Here is a 14,485-nt window from a genome sequence, read left to right on the forward strand (position 1 = left end):
GTAACGTTTGTACCAACATTAACAAAAGCATCATGATACGTGTTTTTACTAGCTTTCAAGTATTCGATCATGGCATCATAAGATTGACGACTAAATTTAGTAGTATATAATTAATTGCAGCCAATGGATCAATAGAAAATAAGGTAGTACTTACAGAAAGCTCGGCTGAATTGCCGAGCATTGGTGGAAGCTTGACGTACCCAAGAGAGGTGACAGCCCCTTGGCGGTCTTTCTTGAAGCTTGCAAGGAACACCTCCCTATCTTCCTCCTCTTGCTTCTTCTTGAGAGCCTTGAAATCTTCCTTGCGCCTATTTTTCCAGTGCACCAAGTTGCTCTGGACGCCGCCTCTTGAGCGTCTTATAGGATTCGAGTTGTTCCGCCAAAAGATCATTGATGCTAGGCTCGTTGATGTTTCGGGCGCTAATGTCAACAAGCTGAGGTATCTTGATATTCGACATGATGATCTTCCCTAGTGGAGCTACCAAAAAGTGTGTTCGCACACAAACATGTCACCGTGTATTTCGAGCGTCGATAGCATACGCAAGACAACATCTCGCAAGTTTAGTGAATATCTGGAAGCTAATAATTTTTTTTTGAACAAAGAGAGGCGCCGTAGGCGCCAAATTTTTCATTCAACTCATGAACAGTATACAGCATGAATTACAAAGCCCTGTGAGCTAAAACTGTGAAGTGCTCGAGATATAGGACAGAGGCTATTGGCATGAGCTGAATTTGTACAGCTGAAGATAGGCCTAGACAAACAAGATCTAGTAGTCTGATGTGCACAGCTATGTGCTACTCCGTTGAGATCCCTAGAGATGTGATAAACTGACAGTGCAAGATTTTGGGTGACCTGAATATATTTGGCAATCTGTTGCCGAATTTCCCACTAAACCTGGGGACTACAAGGACTCCTAGATGCAGCAGCTGCTGCCAGCGAGCTGTTGTCAGTGAGTAGAGTAACCTGATGTAGATGAAGTAGCTCTGCTATTGTTGCTGCAAGAAGAAGAGCTGAAGCTTCTGCTTGAAGTGGTGATGACGCCATCGGAGTTGAGGCTTGTATACACACATTGGTGTTTGTGTTCTCTCCTGGAAGTTGACAGAAGACGCCAATCCCTGTACTTGTTGATGTAGTTGAAGCTGGGATCTTTGTTTGTTTCCAAGAGGCGTCTGCAAATATTTTTGGACCTGTAACTAACAAGTCTGATTTGATGGTGCTTCCTTGCATTGGTATTACGTCCTGAACCGCTGTGTCATGTAGTTGCTGATCCGAGCGTTTAACCTGCAGGGGAGGGACAACAAAAAGATCGACCATTTCTAAATTTTGTTGAATTGCTCTCGCTGCCTGGTGTATCTGATGAGGCATCCCTGGTTTCCTGAAAAATAGATTGTCGTTTCTCGACTTCCAAAGACACCACATGAAAGTTAGGATGTTTTCCAGAGAGCCGTGTGGGTGGTTCATAGCCAAAAAAATTCATTAAAACTTGTGACAGGGAGGTACAGTTTACAACTAACTGTTCAGATCGAATAAACCAAGGATAACTAAACCAAGCTACACGTGCAAAATGGCAAGTAAAAAACAGGTTAATGTCACTTTCCTCTAATCCGCATCTGGAGCAAAGAGTACTAATATGAGAGGAGTACTTACCAGCGCGTGCTCCGGTCGGCATTGCTCTTCTAAGAAATCGCCATCCAAAAGTCTGAACTCTAGGCGTGAGTTGCTTGTTTTGCCATATCTTCTTGAGAAGCTGGATGGTTATGGGATGTACCTGTGTTGGAGTCGGCTCACCTAATTCCTGCAATCTTTGTAGACAAGCTCGATAAGAGCTTTTAGTGTTACATTTTCCTGAAGAAGTAAGTTTCCAGCAGAGTACGTCTTTTCCCTGAGCTGAAGCTAATATTAAGTACTAGTATCACTATCACTGAATCCCTCCGATTGCAATTGTTTTGGAAATACTGAGACTAATTTTGTGGAGTCTATAACACGTGGGTTCGGTTGCCATTGACTGAATAAAATGAAGAATATTTGTTTAAATGGGTCTACCGTGCACGCAGCGGACAATGAAGGGACAAGGGGCATGGACGACCCATTTCAAATAGAAGTAAATATTTCATTGTGTTTGAAATGCGTATCACCTTTGCACGCGGATCGCTGAACTGGTGGTTGACTTGTGAGAAGTACGTAGTACTACGAAACAAGTAGGGGCGCGTTTGGTAGCATGTGAGCCCTTTGGCTTGCATCGGTCCACTAAAACCGGTTCGTTTGGTTATTTGTAAGAGGTTTGCATTGTGGTTCAACCGGTTCTCAAAGCACCCCTAGGACAGGCCCTGGAGCAACGTCCGAAAATCGGCCCAGCCTACCAAACATGACCTAGTATGTTTCACGTGCGCATGGAGTTGGATTTGATCGATCGGCCGCCACTTGGCCACTGGGGAACGCCATGTTTAGTGTGCATGCTCTACTCAGATCTGTGATACTGTATGCAACTAATCGCAGCGAAGTACGATCAAGTTGACATAGTTTTGCGAGATTCTTGCGTTGGTCGGCGCGGATTCGCATCTTGATCGCGGTCGTCGGATCTTCTCTTTTCACTAACACAAGTAACAAGTGGACCACTAAAATTAGATCCAAACTAAAGTGCTGCCCTCCTAGTCGCCTAGACGAGCAACTTTAACTGATTTTCTTCTGTTCAAAAGTACTGCAATGGGTAGCTGACCAAGTTTCTAGTAGGGAGAAAGTGGGCGGGAGGCGGGAGCAAAGGTTAATTTACCTGACGTGCGCCAAAATGTATTTCTCTCGAAACACAACATGTCATGTCTTGTCCTGTGTGCAGTGCTACATATCTGCGTGAGCGCAGAGCGAGAAACACCATTTCCCGTTTGCTTCCACGACCATCGAGTCCGTCGGTGAAGCTTAGCTTGCCACTCGCCCACTCCGTCGGTGAAGCAGCTGGGTGTGGCATCTTGATTCTTGCATGCATCCATGGCGGGGAGGTTCCTCCTGACGCACGACGTCTCCGACCTCTGCATCGGCAAGCCGGCGCTGCGGTGGCTGCCGCCGTCGTCCACCGTCGCCCACGCCGTGGCCGAGCTCGACGGCGGCGGCCCGGACGCGTGCGTGGCCGTGTGGGACGGCTAGGGGACGACAGCCGTCGCCGGCAGGGTGCGCATGTCCGACGTGGTCGTCTTCCTCTGCGCCGACAGCAACCTCGCCTCGCCAGCAGCCGCGCTCCAGGCGACGCTCGCCGACCTCCTGGTGGCCGCCGCAGGCGCCAACGCGCCGCCCGTTCGCTGCGTCCAGCCCCACGTCAGGTCGGGTTGGTCGCACAGTCGCGTCGCGTGCCACTCTCTTGGGCTTCCACGTAAGTGTACGGTATCTGATTGAAGTTGTCGTGTCCATCGTACAGCGTGCTGGAAGCGGTGGACGCCTTGCTGGGTGGCGCGCAGTGCCTCGTGGTGCCCATCCAGGACAACCGGAGGCGCGGGGCGCTGGAGGCCGGGGTGACCATGATGTGCTGGCTGACGGTGGAGGACGTGGTGCGCTTCTTCCTCGGCTCCGTGGCGCTCTTCTCCGCAACCGCCTCGCGCTCCGTCTTCGACCTCGGCGTCGTCAGCCCGGCCCTCTCCGTAGCGGCCACCGACGGCGCGCTCTCTGCCGTCGCGCCGCTCCTCCGCACTGCCTCCGTCGCGGTGGTGTCCGGCGGCCGCATCGAAGGCGAGGTCTCGTCGTCCACGCTATGCTCCCTCGACCCGTCCCTCGCGGCAGCCGCCTTTGCCACGCTCTCGGCCGGCGAGCTCGCGTCCTTCGTCGACTATGTCCCGACGACACGAGAAGCCGCCCTCCGCGTAGTCAGGTCGCGCATCCGCCGACGTAACCTCCACGGCATGCTCGACCTCCTCGACGGCCACGATGACCTGTCGTCCCCGTCTTCGTTGTCGTCTTCATCCTCCCCATTTTCCTCTTCCTCTTCGGACGACGACGAGGCGGCCTACAACACGAGGCCGACAGGCAAGCACGGTTCATGGTCGAAGGGGAGGCGGGCGGCGAGGGAACCCATCTCATGCCGGCGTGGGAGCTCGCTGGTGGCGGTGATGGCGCAGGCCGTCGCGCACCGCGTGACGCAAGTCTGGGTGCTTGGCGACGAGGAGGAGCTGGTGGGTGTCGTCGGGTTCCTCGACGTGCTCCGGGTGCTCCGCCGCCACCTCCTACACACACCAGCCGCGCACGTCTAGAGCCGGACGAACGGCAGCAGAGTAGCTTTGTTCAGCAAGAGCAGCAGAGTAGCTTGGTACTAACAGCATCTCTATCAGATCCCGCATTCCCGCATCGCAACGCCCATCCGCATAATAACAAAAATGCTAGACTTACGGGAAGTTTCCTACGGAAATTTTCTACGGGGTCATGTGGAGTTGTTCGGTTGGTGCAAAACAATTCCATCCCGTGATTTTAGGAACTGAAATTTTCCCACGATCCTCCACGTCTGCCCGTAACTCATATCCCGTAAAACCAGCCCGTAAGTGTAGCATTGCTGCATAATAACCGCTATTTTCGAGTTTAGAGAAGAAAAAAAATGGACGGTTTAAACACCATATTGGACCTCAATACCATTTTTTTCTGGGCTACCCCGATTCGCGTCACGGAAACTCCAACTTTTCAGATTGGAGAGGCTGTGCAAGCGCAACCCCCATCGTTTCCCCGTTGGCGCGAATAAAGTTTCAGTCGTCACTCTTTCCTCTTCCTCCCGCCAAGCACTGCTGCAGATCCCGGCCTACGCAGGCAGCCCCCTTTGATTCCTACCGACAGGAACACGCGCGCCACGCCGCATCCGTTCCGCCCGCCGGCGCACGCGAATCCACGAGCAATCGGTCGGAATCTCCGCCGCCGCGCACGCCTTGTCGTCGGCCGGTACGTGTTCCCCCCTAGCTCCTTGCAGCCGTGGATCCACCGCTATTCTCATGATTCGCCGCGGTTGTTGCGCCTTGCAGATGGATCCGTGCGTTCTTATTTCTTTCTGTTGGAGGAGTCGTCCTCCTCCGATGACTCCGATTTGGAGGAGTTGCTCGACGACGACTTGGAGTAGACGGCGGTGATACTCGCGGCAAAGGAGCTCATGGACGTGAGGCCGAAGAAGCGGAAGGGGTAAACCATGGGGCGGCTGTGCATCCGTCGGAACCGTGCCCTCGGTCACAACCTGCTCATGCGCGATTATTTTGCTTACGTACCAACATACCCACCCAATCTCTTTAGCGCCGGTACCGAATGCAAAAATCTTTGTTCAACAATATCGTTGCTATGTGTGAGAACAACACGCGCTACTTCAAGCTCAAGAGAAATGCGGCCGGGCTCATGGGATTTAGTGCGCACTAAAAAAATTCCGCCGTCATGTGCATCTTTGCCTACGGCATTCCGACGGACTATGCTGATGAGTATCTTCGCATAGGCGAAGATACGATGATGAAATCTGCCCATCGTTTTTGCAAGGTTATGATGCGCATGTACGTGCCAATGTATCTTCGAACTTCCAATCATGAAGATACCGCTAGATTAATGGTGGAGAACGAACAACGGGGTTGGGCGGACATGCTAGGCAGCATAGATGGTATGCATTGGACACGAAAATTTTGTCCAAAAGCTTGGCAAGGCTTGTACTGCGGCCAGAACAAAGAACCAACAATCGTTTTTGAGGCAATTGTATCGCAGGATCTTTGGATTTGGCACAATTTTTTTTTGGTTAGCCCGATTCTCTCAACGATATCAATGTGTTGCATAGATCCCATCTTTTTGCCCGGATTGCTAAAGGTGATGCCCCAGCTTGCAACTACACCGTCAACGGGAGGGAGTACACAATGAGGTACTATCTTACCGACGGTATATACTCGGATTGGGCCACATTTGTGAAAACCATGAGGGAGCCACAGAGCTGAAGTTGAGTTTGCAAAAGCACAAGAGGCAACTCGAAAAGACATTGAGCGGACTTTCGGTCTTTTGCAGGCTAGATTTGCAATAGTCCGAGGACCAGCCCGATTTTAGGATATAGACACACTCAAGGATATCATGACCACCTGTGTGATTCTACACATTATGATCATCGAGGATGAGAGGGGTTTGAATTTATCATTTTTCTTTGATAATGCTGGCACCCGGGTCAATCCTTCAAAAAAATCAGATACTGTGCAAGCTTCTTGAAACTTACCAGCTGATTGAGAGTGACAAGGATGCAAAACAACTCCAGGAAGATCTCGTTCGTCACCATTGGCAGAGGCACGGTAACTAGGATTTATTTTGTATTTTCAAATATTTGTTATTTGTTCAATTTGTTGTTGTATCATTTGATTCATATTATTACAAAATATGTGTTCTAATTCGTATTATTTGTAATCTATCACAGTAAACATTTGTGAAATAATTTGGATTAATTGGTTGATTGTGAAATAATTTGGATTAATTGATTCATATTAATTGATTGTATTTTATGAAATATTTGTTGTATCAATTGGTTGATTGTGATATTTTGCAAAACTCTTTGTTGCGGTTTTTCTTGCGGGCCGAAAAACGGCCGCGCAGTCTAAACTTGCCAAATACAACCCGCATACGGCCGTTTTTTGACTCCCAAAATGTATTTGGAGTGGTCTAGATACACTTATTTGGGATTTACGGTTTGGGATCAGCTAGAAATGCTCTAACTCAGTTTCTCCGTGCACTGAGAAACAGCGAAGAGTAAAGCAGCGCTTTAAAAATCCACAATTCTGTGTAGAACTTATGGAAAGGATAACCAAATTTCTGTTTCACTAACAAAACAATAGTAGTATTGTATACTGTATGTTAAGAGCATCTAGCAGACCTCTTAAACCGTTAAAATTTTAGCCGTTAAAATATCGATCATCTCTTAAACCGTTAAAATTTTGGTTGCATACGGTTTTGGACCAACAAAATGGCTAGAACAGATCTCTTAATCTCGCTAAAACCATAAAAAGATTGAGTTGGTCGGTAAACATAAGAGCATCTCCAGCCGCGTCCCCCCAAACGGCGCCGGATTGAGCGTTTGAGGACGTGTTTTGTTCGTGCCGCCTTTGGGGGACGTCACTCCCCAGTCGCGTCCCCTAAACGCCGCCCCCAATCAGGAATTCAAATCATTGCATTCAAAAGAGATCGTTCCCGCCGAATCGTCGCGATCAGAGTAGCGGCGATCAAAGTACTAGGCGCGCGATCATATTACAGACCATATAGTGCATGCTAAATTAGATATAACTTGGCCAGAGCATAAGTACTCCCTCTTGGAGTTACAAGCATCTACTTGGCCAGAGCATCTACTAGTAACGGAAAGCATGCAAGATCATAAACAACACGTAGATATAACTTTGATAATCAACATAACAAGTATTCTCTATTCATCGGATCCCAACAAACGCAACATATAGAATTACAGATAGATGATCTTGATCATGTTAGGCAGCTCACAAGATCCGACAATGATAGCACAATGGGGAGAAGACAACCATCTAGCTACTGCTATGGACCCATAGTCCAGGGGTAGACTACTCACACATCACACCGGAGGCGACCATGGCGGCGTAGAGTCCTCCGGGAGATGATTCCCCTCTCCGGCAGGGTGCCGGAGGCGATCTCCTGGATCCCCCAAGATGGGATCGGTGTTGGCGGCGTCTCTGGAAGGTTTTCCGTATCGTGGCTCTCGGTACTGGGGGTTTCGTCACGGAGGCTTTAAGTAGGCGGAAGGGCAAGTCAGGAGGGGGCACAGGGGCCCAGACCACAGGCCGGCGCGGCCAAGGGGGGGGGGGGGGCGCCGCCCTAGGGTTTGGGCACCCTGTGGCCCCACTTCGTTTCGTCTTCGGACTTCTGGAAGCTTCGTGGAAAAATAGGCCCCTGGGCGTTGATTTCGTCCAATTCCGAGAATATTTCCTTACTAGGATTTCTGAAACCAAAAACAGCAGAAAACAACAACTGGCACTTCAGCATCTTGTTAATAGGTTAGTTCCAGAAAATGCACGAATATGACATAAAGTGTGCATAAAACATGTAGATAACATCAATAATGTGGCATGGAACATAAGAAATTATCGATACGTCGGAGACGTATCAGCATCCCCAAGCTTAGTTCTGCTCGTCCCGAGCAGGTAAAACGATAACACAGATAATTTCTGGAGTGACATGCCATCATAATCTTGATCATACTATTTGTAAAGCATATGTAGTGAATGCAGCGATCAAAACAATGTATATGACATGAGTAAACAAGTGAATCATAAAGCAAAGACTTTTCATGAATAGCACTTCAAGACAAGCATCAATAAGTCTTGCATAAGAGTTAACTCATAAAGCAATAATTTAAAGTAAAGGCATTGAAGCAACACAAAAGAAGATTAAGTTTCAGCGGTTGCTTTCAACTTGTAACATGTATATCTCATGGATATTGTCAACATAGAGTAATATAATAAGTGCAATAAGCAAGTATGTAGGAATCAATGCACAGTTCACACAAGTGTTTGCTTCTTGAGGTGGAGAGAAATAGGTGAACTGACTCAACATTGAAAGTAAAAGAATGGTCCTCCATAGAGGAAAAGCATCGATTGCTATATTTGTGCTAGAGCTTTGATTTTGAAAACATGAAACAATTTTGTCAACGGTAGTAATAAAGCATATGCATCATGTAAATTATATCTTATAAGTTGCAAGCCTCATGCATAGTATACTAATAGTGCCCGCACCTTGTCCTAATTAGCTTGGACTACCGGATCATCACAATGCACTTGTTTTAACCAAGTGTCACAAAGGGGTACCTCTATGCCGCCTGTACAAAGGTCTAAGGAGAAAGCTCGCATTGGATTTCTCGCTATTGATTATTCTTCAACTTAGACATCCATACCGGGACAACATAGACAACAGATAATGGACTCCTCTTTTATGCATAAGCATGTAACAACAATTAATAATTTTCTCATATGAGATTTGAGGATATATGTCCAAAACTGAAACTTCCACCATGGATCATGGCTTTAGTTAGCGGCCCAATGTTCTTCTCTAACAATATGCATGCTTAACCATAAGGTGGTAGATCTCTCTTACTTCAGACAAGACGGACATGCATAGCAACTCACATGAAATTCAACAATGAATAGTTGATGGCGTCCCCAGTGAACATGGTTATCGCACAACAAGCAACTTAATAAGAGATAAAGTGCATAATTACATATTCAATACCACAATAGTTTTTAAGCTATTTGTCCCATGAGCTATATATTGCAAAGGTGAATGATGGAATTTTAAAGGTAGCACTCAAGCAATTTACTTTGGAATGGCGGAAAATACCATGTAGTAGGTAGGTATGGTGGACACAAATGGCATAGTGGTTGGCTCAAGTATTTTGGATGCATGAGAAGTATTCCCTCTCGATACAAGGTTTAGGCTAGCAAGGTTTATTTGAAACAAACGCAAGGATGAACCGGTGCAGCAAAACTCACATAAAAGACATATTGAAAACATTATAAGACTCTACACCGTCTTCCTTGTTGTTCAAACTCAATACTAGAAATTATCTAGACCTTGGAGAAACCAAATATGCAAACCAAATTTTATCATGCTCTATGTATTTCTTCATTAATGGGTGCAAAGCATATGATGCAAGAGCTTAATCATGAGCACAACAATTGCCAAGTATCACATTACCCAAGACATTTATAGCAATTACTACATGTATCATTTTCCAATTCCAACCATATAACAATTTAACGAAGAAGAAACTTCGCCATGAATACTATGAGTAGAAACCAAGGACATACTTGTCCATATGCTATAGCGGAGCGTGTCTCTCTCCCATAAAGTGAATGCTAGGATCCATTTTATTCAAACAAAACAAAAAACAAAAACAAACCGACGCTCCAAGCAAAGCACATAAGATGTGATGGAATAAAAATATAGTTTCAGGGGAGGAACCTGATAATGTTGTCGATGAAGAAGGGGATGCCTTGGGCATCCCCAAGCTTAGACGCTTGAGTCTTCCTAATATATGCAGGGGTGAACCACCGGGGCATCCCCAAGCTTAGAGCTTTCACTCTCCTTGATCATGTTGCATCATACTCCTCTCTTGATCCTTGAAAACTTCCTCCACACCAAACTCGAAACAACTCATTAGAGGGTTAGTGCACAATATAAATTGACATATTCAGAGGTGACACAATCATTCTTAACACTTCTGGACATTGCATAATGCTACTGGACATTAGTGGATCAAAGAAATTCATCCAACATAGCAAAAGAGGCAATGCGAAATAAAAGGCAGAATCTGTCAAAACAGAACAGTTCGTATTGACGAATTTTAAAATTGCACCAGACTTGCTCAAATGAAAATGCTCAAATTGAATGAAAGTTGCGTACATATCTGAGGATCATGCACGTAAATTGTCTTAATTTTCTGAGCTACCTACAGGGAGGTGGACCCAGATTCGTGACAGCAAAGAAATCTGGAACCGTGCAGTAATCCAAATCTAGTACTTACTTTACTATCAAAGGCTTAACTTGGCACAACAAAACACTAAACTAAGATAAGGAGAGGTTGCTACAGTAGTAAACAACTTCCAAGACACAAAATAAAAACAAAGTACTGTAGGTAAAAATATGGGTTGTCTCCCATAAGCGCTTTTCTTTAACGCCTTTCAGCTAGGCGCAGAAAGTGTGTATCAAGTATTATCAAGAGACGAAGTGTCAACATCATAATTTGTTCTCATAATAGAATCAAAAGGTAACTTCATTCTCTTTCTAGGGAAGTGTTCCATACCTTTCTTGAGAGGAAATTGATATTTTATATTACCTTCCTTCATATCAATGATAGCACCAACAGTTCGAAGAAAAGGTCTTCCCAATATAATGGGACAAGATGCATTGCATTCAATATCCAAGACAACAAAATCAACGGGAACAAGGTTATTGTTAACGGTAATGTGAACATTATCAACTTTCCCCAAAGGTTTCTTTGTAGAATGATCAGCAAGATTAACATCCAAATAACAATTTTTCAGCGGTGGCAAGTCAAGCATATTATAAATTTTCTTAGGCATAACAGAAATACTTGCACCAAGATCACATAAAGCATTACAATCAAAATCTTTAACCTTCATCTTAATGATGGGCTCCCAACCATCATCTAGCTTTTTAGGAATAGAGGCTTCGCGCTCTAGTTTCTCTTCTCTAGCTTTTATGAGAGCATTTGTAATATGATGCGTGAAAGCCAAATTTATAGCACTAGCATTAGGACTTTTAGCAAGTTTTTGCAAGAACTTTATAACTTCAGAGATGTGGCAATCATCAAAATTCAAACCATTATAATCTAAAGCAATGGGATCATCATCCCCAATGTTGGAAAAAATTTCAGCAGCTTTATCACGTAGTTTCTAGCTTTTAGCAGCTTTCGGGCGGTTTCTCGCGCTTTGCATTAGAAGTGGAAACATTGCTAACACCAATTCTTTTATTAGTATTAGTAGGAGGTGCAGCAACATGTGTACCATTAGCATTACTAGTGGTGGTAATAGTCCAAACTTTAGCTACATTCTTCTCTTTAGATAGTTTTTCATTTTCTTCTCTATCCCACCTAGCACGCAGTTCAGCCATTAATCTTATATTCTCATTAATTCTAACTTGGATGGCATTTGCTGTAGTAACAATTTTATTATGATGATTCTCATTAGGCAAAACTTTTGATTTCAAAAGATCAACATCAGCAGCAAGACTATCGACTTTAGAAGCAAGTATATCAATTTTCCCAAGCTTTTCTTCAACAGATTTGTTAAAAGCAGTTTGTGTACTAATAAATTCTTTAAGCATGGCTTCAAGTCCAGGGGGTGAACTCCTATTATTATTGTAAGAATTTCCATAAGAATTACCATAGCCGTTGCCATTATTATAAGGATATGGCCTATAGTTGTTACTAGAATTGTTCCGGTAAGCATTGTTGTTGAAATTATTATTTTTAATGAAGTTCACATCAACATGTTCTTCTTGTCCAACCAATGAAGCTAATGGAACATTATTAGGATCAATATTAGTCCTATCATTCACAAGCATAGACATAATAGCATCAATCTTATCACTCAAGGAAGAGGTTTCTTCGACATAATTTACCTTCTTACCTTGTGGAGCTCTTTCCGTGTGCCATTCAGAGTAGTTGATCATCATATTATCAAGAAGCTTTGTTGCTTCACCAAGAGTGATGGACATAAAGGTACCTCCAGCAGCTGAATCCAATAAATTCCGTGAAGAAAAATTTAGTCCTGCATAGAAGGTTTGGATGATCATCCAAGTAGTCAGTCCATGGGTTGGGCAATTTTTAACCAGAGATTTCATTCTTTCCCAAGCTTGAGCAACATGTTCAGTATCTAATTGTTTAAAATTCATTATGCTACTCCTCAAAGATATAATTTTAGCAGGGGGATAATATCTACCAATAAAAGCATCCTTGCATTTAGTCCATGAATCAATACTATTCTTAGGCAGAGATAGCAACCAATCTTTAGCTCTTCCTCTTAATGAGAAAGGGAACAATTTTAATTTTATAATGTCACCATCTACATCTTTATACTTTTGCATTTCACATAATTCAACAAAATTATTAAGATGGGCAGCAGCATCATCAGAACTAACACCAGAAAATTGCTCTCGCATAACAAGATTCGATAAAGCAGGTTTAATTTCAAAGAATTCTGCTGTAGTAGCAGGTGGAGCAATAGGTGTGCATAAGAAATCATTATTATTTGTGGTTGTGAAGTCACACAACTTAGTATTTTCAGCGTTGGCCATTTTAGCAACAGTAAATAAAGCAAACTAGATAAAGTAAATGCAAGTAACTAATTTTTTTGTGTTTTTGATATAGCAAACAAGATAGCAAGTAAAGTAAAACTAGCAACTAATTTTTTTGTATTTTGATTTAGTGCAGCAATTAAAGTAGTAAATAAAACTAAGCAAGACAAAAACAAAGTAAAGAGATTGAGAAGTGGAGACTCCCCTTGCAGCGTGTCTTGATCTCCCCGGCAACGGCGCCGAGAAAATATGCTTGATGGCGTGTAACTCACACGTTCGTTGGGAACCCCAAGAGGAAGGTATGATGCGCACAGCAGCAAGTTTTCCCTCAGAAAGAAACCAAGGTTTATCGAACCAGGAGGAGCCAAGAAGCACGTTGAAGGTTGATGGCGGCGGGATGTAGTGCGGCGCAACACCAGGGATTCCGGCGCCAACGTGGAACCTGCACAACACAACCAAAGTACTTTGCCCCAACGAAACAGTGAGGTTGTTAATCTCACCGGCTTGCTGTAACAAAGGATTAACCGTATTGTGTGGAAGATGATTGTTTGCAGAAAACAGTAGAACAAGTATTGCAAAGAGATTGTATTTCAGTAAAGAGAATTGGACCGGGGTCCACAGTTCACTAGAGGTGTCTCTCCCATAAGACAAACAGCATGTTGGGTGAACAAATTACAGTTGGGCAATTGACAAATAAAGAGGGCATGACCATGCACATACATATCATGATGAGTATAGTGAGATTTAATTGGGCATTACGACAAAGTACATAGACCGCCATCCAACTGCATCTATGCCTAAAAAGTCCACCTTCAGGTTATCATCCGAACCCCCTCCAGTATTAAGTTGCAAAGCAACAGACAATTGCATTAAGTATGGTGCGTAATGTAATCAACAACTACATCCTTAGACATAGCATCAATGTTTTATCCCTAGTGGCAACAGCACAACACAACCTTAGAACTTTCTCATCCCGTCCCGGTGTCAATGCAGGCATGAACCCACTATCGAGCATAAGTACTCCCTCTTGGAGTTACAAGCATCTACTTGGCCAGAGCATCTACTAGTAACGGAAAGCATGCAAGATCATAAACAACACGTAGATATAACTTTGATAATCAACATAACAAGTATTCTCTATTCATCGGATCCCAACAAACGCAACATATAGAATTACAGATAGATGATCTTGATCATGTTAGGCAGCTCACAAGATCCGACAATGATAGCACAATGGGGAGAAGACAACCATCTAGCTACTGCTATGGACCCATAGTCCAGGGGTAGACTACTCACACATCACACCGGAGGCGACCATGGCGGCGTAGAGTCCTCCGGGAGATGATTCCCCTCTCCGGCAGGGTGCCGGAGGCGATCTCCTGGATCCCCCGAGATGGGATCGGCGTTGGCGGCGTCTCGGAAGGTTTTCCGTATCGTGGCTCTCGTGACGGGGGTTTCGTCACGGAGGCTTTAAGTAGGCGGAAGGGCAAGTCGGGGAGGGGGCACGGGGCCCTGCACCACGGGCCGGCGCGGCCAAGGGGGGCCGCGCCGCCCTAGGGTTTGGGCACCTGTGGCCCCACTTCGTTTCGTCTTCGGACTTCCGGAAGCTTCGTGGAAAAATAGGCCCCTGGGCGTTGATTTCGTCCAATTCCGAGAATATTTCCTTACTAGGATTTCGAA

The 14,485-nt window shown here is 44.9% G+C and overlaps 1 pseudogene; it reads left to right on the top strand.

Annotated features, from left to right (window-relative positions):
* The first annotated feature begins 2,242 nt into the window (after positions 1-2,242).
* LOC127337109 (CBS domain-containing protein CBSX5-like) lies at positions 2,243-4,454 on the top strand (annotated as a pseudogene).
* The last annotated feature ends 10,031 nt before the right edge of the window (positions 4,455-14,485 follow it).

Source organism: Lolium perenne, chromosome 2 (assembly GCF_019359855.2).
Source record: "Lolium perenne isolate Kyuss_39 chromosome 2, Kyuss_2.0, whole genome shotgun sequence".
Taxonomy (NCBI): Eukaryota; Viridiplantae; Streptophyta; class Magnoliopsida; order Poales; family Poaceae; genus Lolium; species Lolium perenne.